This window comes from Argentina anserina, chromosome 5 (genome assembly GCF_933775445.1).
Source record: "Argentina anserina chromosome 5, drPotAnse1.1, whole genome shotgun sequence".
In the NCBI taxonomy this organism is placed as follows: Eukaryota; Viridiplantae; Streptophyta; class Magnoliopsida; order Rosales; family Rosaceae; genus Argentina; species Argentina anserina.
The window spans coordinates 18,767,127-18,781,965 of NC_065876.1; the positions used below are offsets into that span (position 1 = coordinate 18,767,127).

Sequence of the window (14,839 nt, forward strand, 5' to 3'; positions counted from 1 at the left end):
AAAGAAATAAAGGATCAGCCCAACAAAAACCCTTGCAGCCCCTCCTCTCCTCCTTTCTCTATAAAAGCCACAGCCTCCCTCACAATTCATCATCACCATTCTCTCATAAACACAGCCGAATCGCTGTCCAAAAATACCCAGAAAATTCCAACCAAAAACTTCATCCATTCTCCACTTTGCCGTGCCATCCTCTTGCCTCTTCCACCACCGAATTCATCTTCCTCCATCCTTCAAGGTTTCTAATGTGTGATTCATCCATGGCTTGTAATTTTTATTTAGGTTTTCTACAATTTTCGAATTCATTGTATGAATCATTGGATGTTATTTTCGGTTTCATATATGAAGAACATAAATTCAGACTTCTTTGGTTTTATGTTTTGATTGCATGAACTCATGAAATATGTGTGTATGTCGTGTGTAGCATCTATGGGCAGTAGGATTTCGAAATTAATTTAGGTTTTATTTCAATTAATTCCTTGAATTTGTACATCTAAATCAATGCTTGAGGAAGCCAAGGCCATGGTTCTCCTAAGGTTGCGATTTCATTCACCAAAGTGTTCATTGATTGAATATGCGCTTCGTGTTTCAATTATGGATACTTATATAGGGCTGTGATAGTTCTAGGAATTTTCATATTTAATCAAGATGAGTGACGCCATGCTTGTGTAACATGTCTCCAATTCGACTTAATATGCTTATGTGCTACTTTGTTGTTTAACTAGACACTTCGTTATGTTGAACTCTCTTTAGCATATGTTTAGGATTGAACGCTTCGTTGATTCTAAATAACTAAGAAGTCTTAACGATTAGATGAACCGCTTCGGACTCTAATTAGAATTGGAATTGAAATGGACTTTAGAAAGAATCGAAATAATTCGCTGCCTATATGTTGTTCTATGCGTGTCATACATGTTTCTTGAGTAGAATTCGTGTTTTGGTTATGTGATGAGTGGTTGATCAATTGTATATAAGTAATTTAGAATTTATTTTAAGTTGTAGTTTTAGAATCCAAATCAAATCCCCCAATAACATGATAAGTGTTGAGGCCCTTTTGATTCCCCGGACTGAACGATCCCTGCTTATTCTATACTAACGATGATGTTTTTCAGGGTATTTTATAGACGTTCTAACCCAACGCTCTATCATTTTGGCGTCGTTGCCGGGGAATTGATTAATTCTCAATGCTTTTGAAGTGTTAATTTTGTGTTATATTGTGAATTGTATAATTGTATTTTAGTTAATATGCTTATGTGAACAGTAATCGTAAATAGTGCTTCTGTGAACAGTAACTCCGAAAGGAGTAAAAAAAAAAACTTAAATTTTAATTGTGATAGAGTTTGTGTTGTTATTTGTTATATTGTTGTAGTAATATAAATATAGGATACTTGTTACACTTAGTTATATTTTTAAGGAAGCTAAATGTTTATTTATGCTTAGTTTATTGTAAGTTATAAGGTGAATGGAATAGGTAAAGTCCATTTTGTTAATATTAGCCTTAACCCTCCATGTGTACCTTGCAAAGGTCACTTGGGGTTGAGGGCAACTTTTATTAACACTTTGCGAGCAGTCTAACACACAAAGATATTCCGAGCTGAGTAAGGGGCTTACTATTTTCATTACCCTGGTTCAAGGTTTACAAAATTGGATCTCAGAGGCCCATAGATTGACATACATCTCGGTGATGGAGTCGATAGAGAGCTTGCTCTCAGTGGTTACCAACAAATGAGTCCTGCCTTGTAACTATCTCTGAATCTAGCTATCCAGCCTTCTGAAACAAAGGAATGAGTTTGTGTCTAGACGATATACTTAGGCCGCACGTCCACCTCGCTTTATAACTTAGAAAATAACTTTGTATAAATAGATGTATATAGTTTCAAAAGAAAATAATATTCTAATTTTTAAGGTATATCGGATAAAGCAAGACCTTTACCTTGGTCTGTTTCAGTCCATTGCACAGTTAGCTCCTCTGCTCCACGTACCTTAAAAGTTAGGAATGTGTGTGAATAAAATCAATTAGACTTAGTGATACTCTTACATTTGTAGATTTCGAAACAAAAAGGAAAAAAATTGTCTTTAAGTTTAACTATATTTGTATTCAATTGCTAACATTTCTTTTATTTCATTTTATACTTAATCACTAACATTTTGTGTGTCTTTGTATACCTTAGTTGCCACTTGCCAGATAGTGATTTTAAGAAAGAGTTGGAGAATTCTATTGTTAACAGTTGATTGAAGCTCTCAATGACTTGGGAAGGACGACAAGTGTTGCAAGAAGCGGAGTTCCACCACACTCTAACTTTTGATTCATGATTTGCATTTAATTTAACTAATACTAACTTTTACTTAATCATTAACATTATACTAACTTATTCTTGGAGTTCCCATGTTCACTCTTCTAATGTTCTTTTTCTTGACGCGATACAGTTTAAGAGTGGAGTGAACATGATTGAGTTTTGATAGTCAAAGAGGCACAAATTTGGAGGTGTACAACTCCAAGTGGCGTCGCCTGCAACTTGAAAAGAAGTGAAGAGTCTAGGCCAAATAACTATAAACATTAAGCGCTGCATGGAAGGCAACCCATTTCAACCGTACCTGTGGAGGAGTCGTCTACGGGAGTTTGTTTTTTCTTATCCCTTCACTCTTATGGTTGAATTGTATATGTATTGATGTGTGATCTTAGTCTATACTTATGAATTACATTCTGATTATTGAGCTTACATTGAGGACAATGTAATTTTCTAAGTGTGGGGTAGGGTTGCATGATCATTATTTGCTGATTTTTGCTTTGATTTCATGATATAAACGAAAAAGAAAGAAAAAATTCGTAAAAATGTTTAAAAAATCGAAAAAAATGTGCTGTTTTGAGTCTTAGGATGCCCCTAAAGTGTAGGATGATTATGTCTCTAAATGCATAGATGATGGTTTTGCATTTCATAAGAATTGAATTGTAAGTTTCATTGATAATGTGGATTTGGTATGAACATGTGAGATTTTGATTGAATGTAATATGACATACATGTTTGGTTAGTTTAAGTCCATAACAACCTGTGAGTTTTGAGCCTATATATGCTTTCTTCTTGAGTGATAATATGAAATTTCGTGGTTGTTTTGTGAACCTCATTATTCTTTGTATATTCAATGACTATGTGCCATAGCTTTTAATGGACTCTAGAATTTACTAGAACTCATCTTTTGTGATTGTTGAAACTTTTAAGTCATAAAATGCTCTGATTTTGAAATAGATTTATGGATCATTTCTAGGATTACCACCATTTTAGCCAAACAACCATGTATCTATATATGTGTCATGTTTGGGACCCCTTAGTTGAACCCCATTTGAGCTTACATTGAGTCTTTTCTTCATTACCTATGTTATCTCCATGCTTAGTATAGTTACCTCTACCTTGTCCTATAGACTTGGTAGAACTTTTGTTGAGATGATGTTGTGATGATGCATGAAATAAGTGTGGGGTGGAAGACATGAGAAAAAATATATGAACAAGCTTTTAAGAAAATGCCGAAAAAAATGAATGAAAAAGAAAAAAAAAAGATAAATTCGGCAATACAAGAAAAAGAGAAGAAAGGATGTTGTCTTCCATTTGTGATTTGGAGTTGAGTTGTAATTGAAGGTCTAAAAATGTGTATTTGACCTTTGTCCATGTTCACTTTGTGGTAGAAATGATAACTGGGCCCAACTTGTTATATTTGACCCTTGATGGTGTGTGGTGTTATAAGGATAGTGATTATTCTGCTAAGTCTATAGGATTACCTGTGTAATTCCTCGATATTCCATGCCTTTAGCTAAGCCTAAACATTCACCTTGTATAATGATCCTAATGATTCTTAAAATGAGCATATCTTGGTTTGTGGAGATGATCACAAGAGTTGAGCATATGGTTTTGGTCCATTTGTGCACTTAGTTGTTAAATGAGGTTTTCCTTTTGTTATTCAAAAAGTGTTTTCATTTGATGAAATATGCAAGCTATTTGATGCTTTATTATCCTTTCTCTTGCATATACTTGTGTGTGAATCATAACCATGAATCTGAGTGAAAAGAAGAGAGTATGCCTTGTGAGGAGGATTGGATTAACTAAACATGTTATGTGCTTATTGTCTCATTTCTTACTTATTCATACCATGAAACATGTTTATGAAACTTGGAATTTATGTGCCTACATGCAAATGCTTAAACTTGAAAGCTATGTGTTTTGAGATTCTGACGCAATCATTTAGGGGCAATAGAGTTTTGTGTTGTTTTGTTTTGTTTTGCTAAGGGACTAGCAAAAGCCAAGTGTGGGGTAGTTGATAGGAGCACTTTGTGCGACGTTCTTAACATGTTTTTACCTCCATTCGTACTTTACTTAGCCCTTATTATTGTAGTATAGAGTCATTGAGTCGAGTTAGGAGTTTTTAGTGACGTTCATTCCCTTTTGGTGCTAAAACGGGTGTAAAATGCAGAAATTGTCGAGAGTGCTATATAGTAGTATTTCTTGTCGAACTAGGAAACCTAGTTTGGTTAGGATTTTTATTATTCGATATTTCTGTAACATATGTGATTTATATTTATTATTTCCTTTCCTTATTTTCAGAATTAAATGTGAGATAATGACTTGGAAATTTTGGAAAGAAAGAGGAGAAGAAGGAAACAAAAGGAGAAAAAGGAAAGAAGTAATTTTGTTTCTGAATAAGATGAAAAGGAATAAGTATGCAGCCTCAAAGGAGGGAAGGTTCATCCGGCCATTAAATGGAAAGAATAAGAAAAGAAGGAAACAAAAGAAGAAAAAAGAAGGAGAGAACAAAGAGATAATTCTGAAGAATGCATGTGGTCTAGAAGAAGGGAGAATGCATGTGACCAACAAAGATGATCATCATTCAATCGAGAATGAAAGAAAAGAAAAAAAAAAGAAATAGAGGATCAGCACATCAAAAACCCTTGCAGCCCCTCCTCTCCTCCTTCCTCTATAAAAGCCACAGCCTCCCTCACAATTCATCATCACCATTCTCTCATAAACACAGCCGAATCGCTGCCCAAAAATACCCAGAAAATTCGAACCAAAAACTTCATCCATTCTCCACTTTGCCGTGCCATCCTCTTGCCTCTTCCACCACCGAATTCATCTTCCTCCATCCTTCAAGGTTTCTAATGTGTGATTCATCTATGGCTTGTAATTTTTATTTAGGTTTTCTACAATTTTCGAATTCATTGTATGAATCATTGGATGTTATTTTCGGTTTCATATATGAAGAACATAAATTCAGACTTCTTTGGTTTTATGTTTTGATTGCATGAACTCATGAAATATGTGTGTATGTCGTGTGTAGCATCTATGGGCAGTAGGATTTCGAAATTAATTTAGGTTTTATTTCAATTAATTCCTTGAATTTGTACATCTAAATCAATGCTTGAGGAAGCCAAGGTCATGGTTCTCCTAAGGTTGCGATTTCATTCACCAAAGTGTTCATTGATTGAATATGCGCTTCGTGTTTCAATTATGGATACTTATATAGGGCTGTGATAGTTCTAGGAATTTTCATATTTAATCAAGATGAGTGACGCCATGCTTGTGTAACATGTCTCCAATTCGACTTAATGTGCTTATGTGCTACTTTGTTGTTTAACTAGACGCTTCGTTATGTTGAACTCTCTTTAGCATATGTTTAGGATTGAACGCTTCGTTGATTCTAAATAATTAAGAAGTCTTAACGATTAGATGAACCGCTTCGGACTCTAATTAGAATTGGAATTGAAATGGACTTTGGAAAGAATCGAAATAATTCGCTGCCTATATGTTGTTCTATGCGTGTCATACATGTTTCTTGAGTAGAATTCGTGTTTTGGTTATGTGATGAGTGGTTTATCAATTGTATATAAGTAATTTAGGATTTATTTTAAGTTGTAGTTTTAGAATCCAAATCAAATCCCCCAATAACATGATAAGTGTTGAGGCCCTTTTGATTCCCCGGACTGAACGATCCCTGCTTATTCTATACTAACGATGATGTTTTTCAGGGTATTTTATAGACGTTCTAACCCAACGTTCTATCAATTAACAAACCATACAAGGCGCAACAACCATCGCAAAGGGTTGCCGCCATTGATGGAGGTGCTACAAGCAATTCCGGCGAAACCGAAACTCAAAGTTCCCTAATTCTAGCTATTTTCTTCATTCTAAGCATACTTATACCAATCTCATTTGATTTTTAACAAAATTTCGCATATTTCCACATTTCCTCTAGGTATGTCACACCTCCTGTCACAAGCACTGTTACAAACTTTATCACACTATCTCTTAACTTTCACACCTCTTATCACAACCGCTATCAAAACCCATTATCACAGAATCTATCACACTATCTATTTACACTAATTGTCACACCTACTGTCACATAATCTATCACACTATCTATTTACACTAATTGTCACACCTACTGTCACACCTCCAGTCACAACCATTGTCACACACATTCCCCTGTCACAACTGCTGTCACACTCACTGTCACACTACCTATCACAGTCGCTATCACACTCACTGTCACACTTGCTATCACACTACCTATCATACTCGTTGTCACACTACCTATCACAGCTGATGTCACACTACCTATCACAGCTGATGTCACACTACCTATCACAGCTGATGTCACACTCACTGTCACACCTCCTATCACACTCGTTGTCACACATATCACATCCACTGTCACACCTACTATCACACCCACTATCACACATGCCGTCACACTACCTATCACAGCCGCTATGACACTACCTGTCACATATGCTGTCACAGATGCTGTCACACCCGCTGTCACACTACCTATCACAGATGCTGTCACAAATGCTGTCACAGATGTTGTCATAGATCCTGTCACAGATGCTGTCACAGCTACTATTACACCCACTGTCACACTACCTATCACAGCTGCTGACACTGATAGGAGCAGTTTGTGCTATGTTCTTAATATGTTTTTACCTCCATTTGTACTTTGCTTAGCCCTTATTGTTGTAATATCAAGTCATTGAGTCACAATAGGAGTCTAGGACGGTTGTGGATGTGTATTTGTGCTTAAACGAGTTAAAAACTGATGATTGCTCGATTACTCGACATCAATATTTAACCCTGTAAGCATCGTTAGTAGTATAAAGCAAGAGGGTATCGTTCACAAACCGGGGATCCAGCCAGGGCTTAGAATCACAAACATTTAACAACGAATTTATAAAGATATAAAAGAGTTGATATATAGGATCACATCAAAGATAAAAACATAAAATAAAACCTAAACTAATATTTACATGTGATCAACCAACCAACACATAAACAATCACCAAAACAAATCACATAAAGAAATCGAAACAAGTCCTATGTCCATCTTTAGAATCATGCCGAGGTTAGTCCATAAAAAAACTAAGGTTGGATCATGCAATCTAAGTTCCAAATCAGTAACCTATATGCATACACTTAACACATTCAAGTCTTGCCACTCGGCTTCATTGAAATCTAACATGTTCATCTTACCATATAATCCCAAAGCCATGCATATCGAATTCATTAAGCATGTCACCTATTTAACCCCCAATCATGCAATTTCGAAAATCATATAGAAAAGAATAAACATGTTCATAGCATAAGTCTTTAATCCAACAACCTAAATATCATGCTACAATCGTATACATAACACTTAGGAATCGAAAATTGATCAAGAACAATACTCGGCAGAAACCAAAACAGAAACTTCATAAAACCAAAACATAATTTCGAATCCTTTATATAAATTGAATCAAGTAGCTATTTCATAGACAAAATTGAAACAAGATTAAAATACACAAATCGCAAGCTCATACAAGAACAAGAATAAAACCAAAACCCAATTGAAACAAAAAGAGAATCATGGTTACACTTTATAAATCAAGCAATCCACAAGTGTAGCCGTGACTTCTATGGGATGAAAACTTCTTCACAAGCGTGCTTGAAGGCTATTGATTGGTGGGGAATGATGGAATCGGTTTTAGGATTTCTTGGAAGGGTGAGGGATTAATTTGGCAGAGCTAGGCTTATGCTTGTGTGCAAGGTTGATGATGAATGAATGGGGAGGCTGAGCCTCTATATATAGGAGTAAAAAACATAGCTTTGCCCTCCCTTGTAGGAGATAGAATCCAATTGGGAAACTGAAATCTTCTTTGTTATGGATTTTGATTCATGTACTCCAAATCCAACTTGATGTAGGAAACCAAGTCCAATAGGGAGACCACAATAAGGGATGCACGTCATCATCTCTTGGTCCAACTAGGGGTAGCTAGGCCGGCCTCTTCTTCTCCTTCTTCAACTCGAACATGATTTCCTTGTCTCACTAGGAATGCATCTCGACATCTCTTCTTCATTTCCAAATATGATTTGTCTTTCCTGTAAAGAAATCGACGATTAAGGAATACGAAATAATGAAAATAAGAAAGTAGAATCCTAGTCGAGTAAGGAATCATAGCTCGAAAAGGATTTCTAACACTTAGCACAATTTCATCATCAATTCATCTAAATTCGAAATAGCTATCCTTAGAACAGAGAAATGACAAATATGAACCTAAAACAACTAAATAAGAAGTAACAAAACATAAGAATATGACATATATACATTAAGAACGTCACACTTTGTGCTCCTATCAAAAACGAAGAATTGGTCTAGAGTCCTAGTTTGAGTAGGAATCCTTATAGGACTAGGAAACCTAGTTGGATTAGGAGTCTTCATCTTTCTATATTTTGGTCGCATTGCCGATATATCTTGAGAGTCCTGTTTGCATTAGGAATCCTTGTTAGACTAGGAAACGTACTATTTGGGAAAGTCCTACTTGAACTCAAACTCTTATTACAAAACTTTCCTAAATGAACTTTCTTGTTCTAGTAACTTACTTATTCTAGTAAGTTTCTTTTTTGCAAATTAGAAACTTTCCTAATCTAGTTGAGCTCATCTATTACATGTGTCTCTTTAAGACAACAAATGTCTAGATTAAGATATAATTTTCGAAAGAATTATCTCTTACTTATGTTTTCTTTTCTTATTTTCAGATTTAAGAGATAATTGCAAGGAATAAAGGAGAGCATAGCCGTGCAAGACCCTTGAGGATTTGTAGGAGTCCAAGCCGTGCAAAATGAGACTTGAGAGGATAAGGCATGGCAAAGCTTGTTAAGGAAGCTAGAGAAGACTCACGGTTTCAGCCCATATCCAAGAAGGAAAATGAGTCCAATGCCGTGCTTATCAATTCAGCCAAGGACAAGGAGCCCAGCCCATGCCGTGTAACCCTAGAAGAAATAGGAGATAAAAGCTTATTCTACAAGGAAAAGAAGGGCAGCCATTCGATCCATTCAAGCAAAATAATCACAGCCGTACATCCTTGATGGATCAGCCCATCAAAACCCTAGCAGCCCCTCCTCTCCTCCTTCCTCTATAAAAGGCACGGCCTCCCTTCATAATGAGCATCTCCATTATCTCATAAATCCAAGCCGAAACCCTGCCAAAATACCCAGAAAATTCGAGCCAAAAGCTTCATCCATTCTCCACCAAGCCGTGCTCCCCCTCTTGCCTCTCCATAATCGAATTCATCTTTTCTTCATCCTTCAAGGTTTCTAATGGGTGATTCATCCATGGCTTGTAATTTTTATTTAGGTTTTCTGCAATTTTCGATTTTATTGTATGAATTCTTGAATGTTATTTTCGGTTTTATGTATGAAGAATATAAATTCAGACTTATTTGGTTTTATGTTTTGATTGTATGAATTCTTGCTCATGTGTATATGCCGTGTGTAATAGCTTAGGGCAGTAAGATTTTCGAAATAATTTAGGTTTTATTTCAATTTATTCCATGAACTTGTGCATCTAAATCAATGCTTGAGGAAGCCAAGGCCATGGTTCTCCTAAGATTGCGATTACATTCACCAAAGTGTTCGTTGATTGAATATGCGCTTCGTGTTTCAATTATTGATACTTGTTTAGGGTTGTGATAGTTCTAGGAATTTGCATGCTTAATCAAGATGAGCGACGCCATGCTTGTGTAACATGTTTCCAATTCGACTTATTGTGCTTATGTGCTACTTTGTTGTTTAACTAGTACGCTTCGTTATGTTGAACTCTTTTTAGCATATATTTAGGATTGAACGCTTCGTTGATTCTAAATAATTAAGAAGTCTTAATGATTAGATGAACTGCTTCGAACTCTAATTGGAATTAGAATTAAAATGGACTTAGAAAGAATCAAAATAATTCGCTGCCTATATGTTGTTCTATGCGTGTCATACATGTTTCTTAAGTAGAATTCGTGTTTTGGTTATGTGATGAATCGTTGATCAATTGTATATAAGTAATTTAGGATTTACTTTAAGTTGTAGTTTTAGAATCCAAATCAAATCCCCCAATAACATGATAAGTGTTGAGGCCCTTTTGATTCCCCGGATTGAACGATCCCTGCTTATTATATACTAACGATGATGTTTTTCAGGGTATTTTATAGACGTTCTATCCAACGATCTATCAGTCACCAGTCACACTATCTATCACAGCATCTGTCACAACACAAAATTTTGTTCATAGAGGAGAAACTCAAAAATGTACGAAAAAGATTTTTATGGGTCAGTCTACGATGACTGGTTCGTTCATATAGGAGAATCTACAGTTCTAGAGAAGGATCCTTGAGAGATCCGGGCTTGGTGATTCAACATATCTTCCAAAGGTTGTACTCAACATTCCTCCAAATCACTCAACCAGGAAAGAAGCTGAGGCACTGATGTATGGTGCCATTGACGAGCTTTTTGCCAGGACATCTATCAAGCCTAAGGACATTGGAATCTTGATTGTCAACTACCGTTTGTTCAATCCAACTCCATCGCTTTCTGCCATGGTTATCAACCATTACCAGCTTCGAGGGAACATAGTCAGTTACAATCTAGGTGGAATGGGATGCAGCGTAGGGCTCATCTCAATTGATCTCGCTCAAAAGCTTCTTCAGGTGCATCCTAACTTTTATGCGTTGGTTATCAGCACCTCCTCAGTTGTTTCAGGCGGAGAGAAAGCTATAGTGGCAGTCTTGTAAATACTTCCAACTTTAATGGCAACGCTATAAGAGATTTAGGAATATGACTTTTTTCTAATTTTAAAATCTTACTCGACTTTTTTCTAATTTCATGTATGGAATGTGACTTTTTTTATAAGAAGCCCTAAAAGGAAACTCATTATGCCATTTCTCCAGTGGTATGAGGCAGCTCGTAAGGAGAAGACACCTTTCACCATGTGTATGGAGGTTTCTGTTACCCCCTAGCCACCAAAGAGTGAATGCAAATTTCGGTGAATCCCTCCTCTACGGTTTGGAGATTACCTGAGAAAATAGAGTGAGAAAAGAAGGTTCATGCCAGGTTTTACAGACCATTGAAAAGGAGAGAGCTTCCAAGACTGTTTAGCGAATTTACAGTCCCATAATGTGTAAATCACCGATTCCGACAAATGACCAGGTTGCCAACAAGCAGAATCATTAATAATTCTTCTAGTCACTAATGTTCTGGCTACCACCAAAGAAAAACCTTCACTTTCTTTGGAACAGCTAGCTTCCACAAAACACACCATACCGAATTATGCAAACAACGAGCCTCAGGTGCTATCAAGCTACTAGCCTTCAAACCAACACTACTAGATACTTGCAAAACAAAGGGGTGAGCACTCGTCCTCGCTGAGTGTTCACCCCTAAGTGCTCAAGGCACTTAGTACGTGGAAGCGCGCACGGCATAGCAAGCAAGAGAACCCAGTTTGCACAGACCAAGCCAAGCTAGATACCAAGCTGCAAGCATGACACATGCCAGTAAGCATGCACAACAATGTAGGAAAATCCAGGACTATTAGCCTCTCTAGCAAGCAAATGCAGGGAGATTAGCCTCTGTGGGAGGCTGGTGCAGGGGTATCAACTTCTCTGGCAGGGCTGATGCAAGATGGTAGGCAGCTGCAAGGATATTGTCCTCGCCAGCAAAGAACTGTAGGGATATTGGCCTCGCTAGCAGGTAGTTATAGGGAAATTAACCTCGTCAGCAGATTAGTATGCAAAAGCAGTTGTGGGATGAGTTCGCAAACACAGTTGTGATCTTGGTGGTTATCCTAGTTAGTTACCTAAGTAGTGGAGCTTGTCCACTATCTACTAGAAAGAAGACATGTCTGCCAAGTGTCCTAAGAAGTTATGGGAAGTTGTAAATTCCATGTTTATGTTGGTATTAAGGTTTGTAGGACTCCAAGCAAGAGACACAGAGAGTTCTATTCAAACGTTTTCGAGATCCTTGTGTAATCTATGTATGTTTTGCTCTAATCAATAAACAGGAAAGCTATTTTCCCAATTCCTGGATTAGACGATTATCAGTCGACGTGATTATATATGGCTTTGTATTCAAGTCTTTAATGACTATTTTGTCGGACTAGGGACTCCAGTTACCTAGTGAACGGATGTGGAAAACTTGTGACTCGTAGAGTCCACGAGGAAAATCATTGGAAAATACTCGTAGGGTTCAGTATTTATCTCGATTAGAGCTTTCCCCATTTTTATTTATAAAATGGTGCATGTTGTGGTTTGGTTATTTTAATACTTTATGTATTGGTTATTTTAAAACATACAAATGACAATTATGAATCTAAAACAACTAAATAAGAAGTAACAAAGCATAAGAATATGACATATATACATTAAGAACGTCACACTTTATGCTCCTATCAACAACCCCACACTTAGACTTTGTTAGTCCCTTAGAAAACACTAAAAAGGGAAATCAAAACATAAAACAAAAATAAAAATAATGACACTACTAATGCCTTCAACATTTTGTCTTAGAGATCTTCAAACTCATAGCATCAAGAATAACACTCAATCGAAATAGATATGATGAATTCAATGGTTAATAAACATGAAATTTCGTTTAACAAGTAAGACATGGCAAAAACAGAGGTGATATTAAGCTCGACATGTTCAAAACAAGTTCAAATTCAACTCACAGAGGATATGCACTCCAAATCTTTTCTCGCAAGACATGGCATATGCTTAAAATCTTTTCACACACGAGTTATAAACACATAGTGAAATCGAAAACCTCATGAAAGATACCAATCATATGCACAAATGAACCCAAACCATATGCTTACTTATGAAACAAACTCCACATATCAAGAGCTACTCATTTTAAGAATCATGCGGATCTTTAGTAAAAGGAAGGCTTAGGCTCGGCATGGATATCATTTTTCAGGGTAAAAGAATCACAAAGGTCTTCCTCAAGACTTAGCAGAGTAAAACATCCACCTTATGTCGCCATACTCCATAAAACAAGGGCAAAATATCATCATGTCGGACCCATTCTTCACTTTAAACATTGTGAAAACGAACAAAGGCTAAAGTATAACATTATTGAGCATTCAATAAATACAACACAACTCCAAATTCACATAAACAAGTGCCGTGCCATGACATCTTTATCGATCTTTTCAATTTTTTCTTTCTCAAGCCGTGTACATATCTTTTTTCCTTCTTCCTTTCCACACGGCATCATACGATTCTATTTTTTTATTTTTCATATTCTTTTTACGGCATTCTTACATACAATAGCATAACCCCACATTTGAATCAAATCATCACTCCCTATTAACTCCAAGAATCGGCTCTGCCAAGCCTCAAAGACAAGGTAGAGATATAACTATACTAAGTAAGGATATAATATGTTGGTAATGAAAGAAAAGGCTTAACGTAGGCTCAAATGAGTTAAAACTAAGGTGTCCCAAGCATGGCTCAAATAGGGAATTGACCTGAAATTCGGTGCCTTTCACCATACTCTTTATCATGATAGCACGAGAAGAAAAAACGTTAGTAATAATGAAAGGACCTATCCATCTAGAATGTAATTTACCAGGAAACAACTTAAGTCGATAATTCAACAAAAGAACTTTCTGCACAACCACAAAGTGTTTCTTCCTAATCATACGGTCATCGAATGTCTTAGTCATCTCCTTGTAAACCATTGCCGAATCATAGGCTTCATTCCTAATCTCTTCAAACTCATGCAATTGCAACTTCCTATGCAATCTGGCCTCATCAATGTCCATGTTAAAATTCTTCACAGCCCACCATGCACGATGTTCAATCTCTACAGGAAGATGGCACGCCTTGCCATAGACTAAACGAAATGGTGACATGCCAAGAGGAGTCTTGTATGCCGTCCTATAGGCCCAAAGAGCATCATCCAATCGTTGATACCAATCCTTGCGTGATGGTCCAATAGATTTCTCCAAAATTCTCTTGATCTCACGATTAGATAGCTCCACTTGTCCAAGAGGAGTCTCCCTTATGCTTGATTCCATACTTCTTCAATAACGCCTCAATGGTCCGGTTGCAAAAGTGAGATCCTCCATCACTAATGATAACTCTCGGCATACCAAACCTAGAAAAATGTTAGAACGAAGGAAATCTGCAACACCTCGAGAATTATTAGTACCGGTGGCTTTTGCTTCCACCAATTTCGAAACATAGTCAACACAAATGAGTATGTACAAGAAACCATTAGAGTTAGGAAAAGGTCCCATGAAATCAATACCCCAACAATCAAATATTTCAACATGTATAATCGGTTTCATAGGCATTTGATCTCTAGATCCTAAATTTCTCATGCGTTGGCATCTAGCACAAGTCAAGCAAAAATGATATGCATCTTTGAAAATCGTAGGCCAAAAGAAACCACATTCTAACACCTTAAGAGCAGTCCTATGTGAACCAAAATGTCCTCCACAAGATTTAGAATGGAAAAAAGTAAGTATATAATGATGTTCAGATTCCGGAACACAC

General features: G+C 36.6%; 1 pseudogene; it reads right to left on the bottom strand.

Moving 5' to 3' along the window:
• The window catches only part of LOC126795669 (uncharacterized), a 79,779-nt pseudogene that overhangs the window by 56,245 nt on the left and 8,695 nt on the right, over positions 1-14,839 (bottom strand).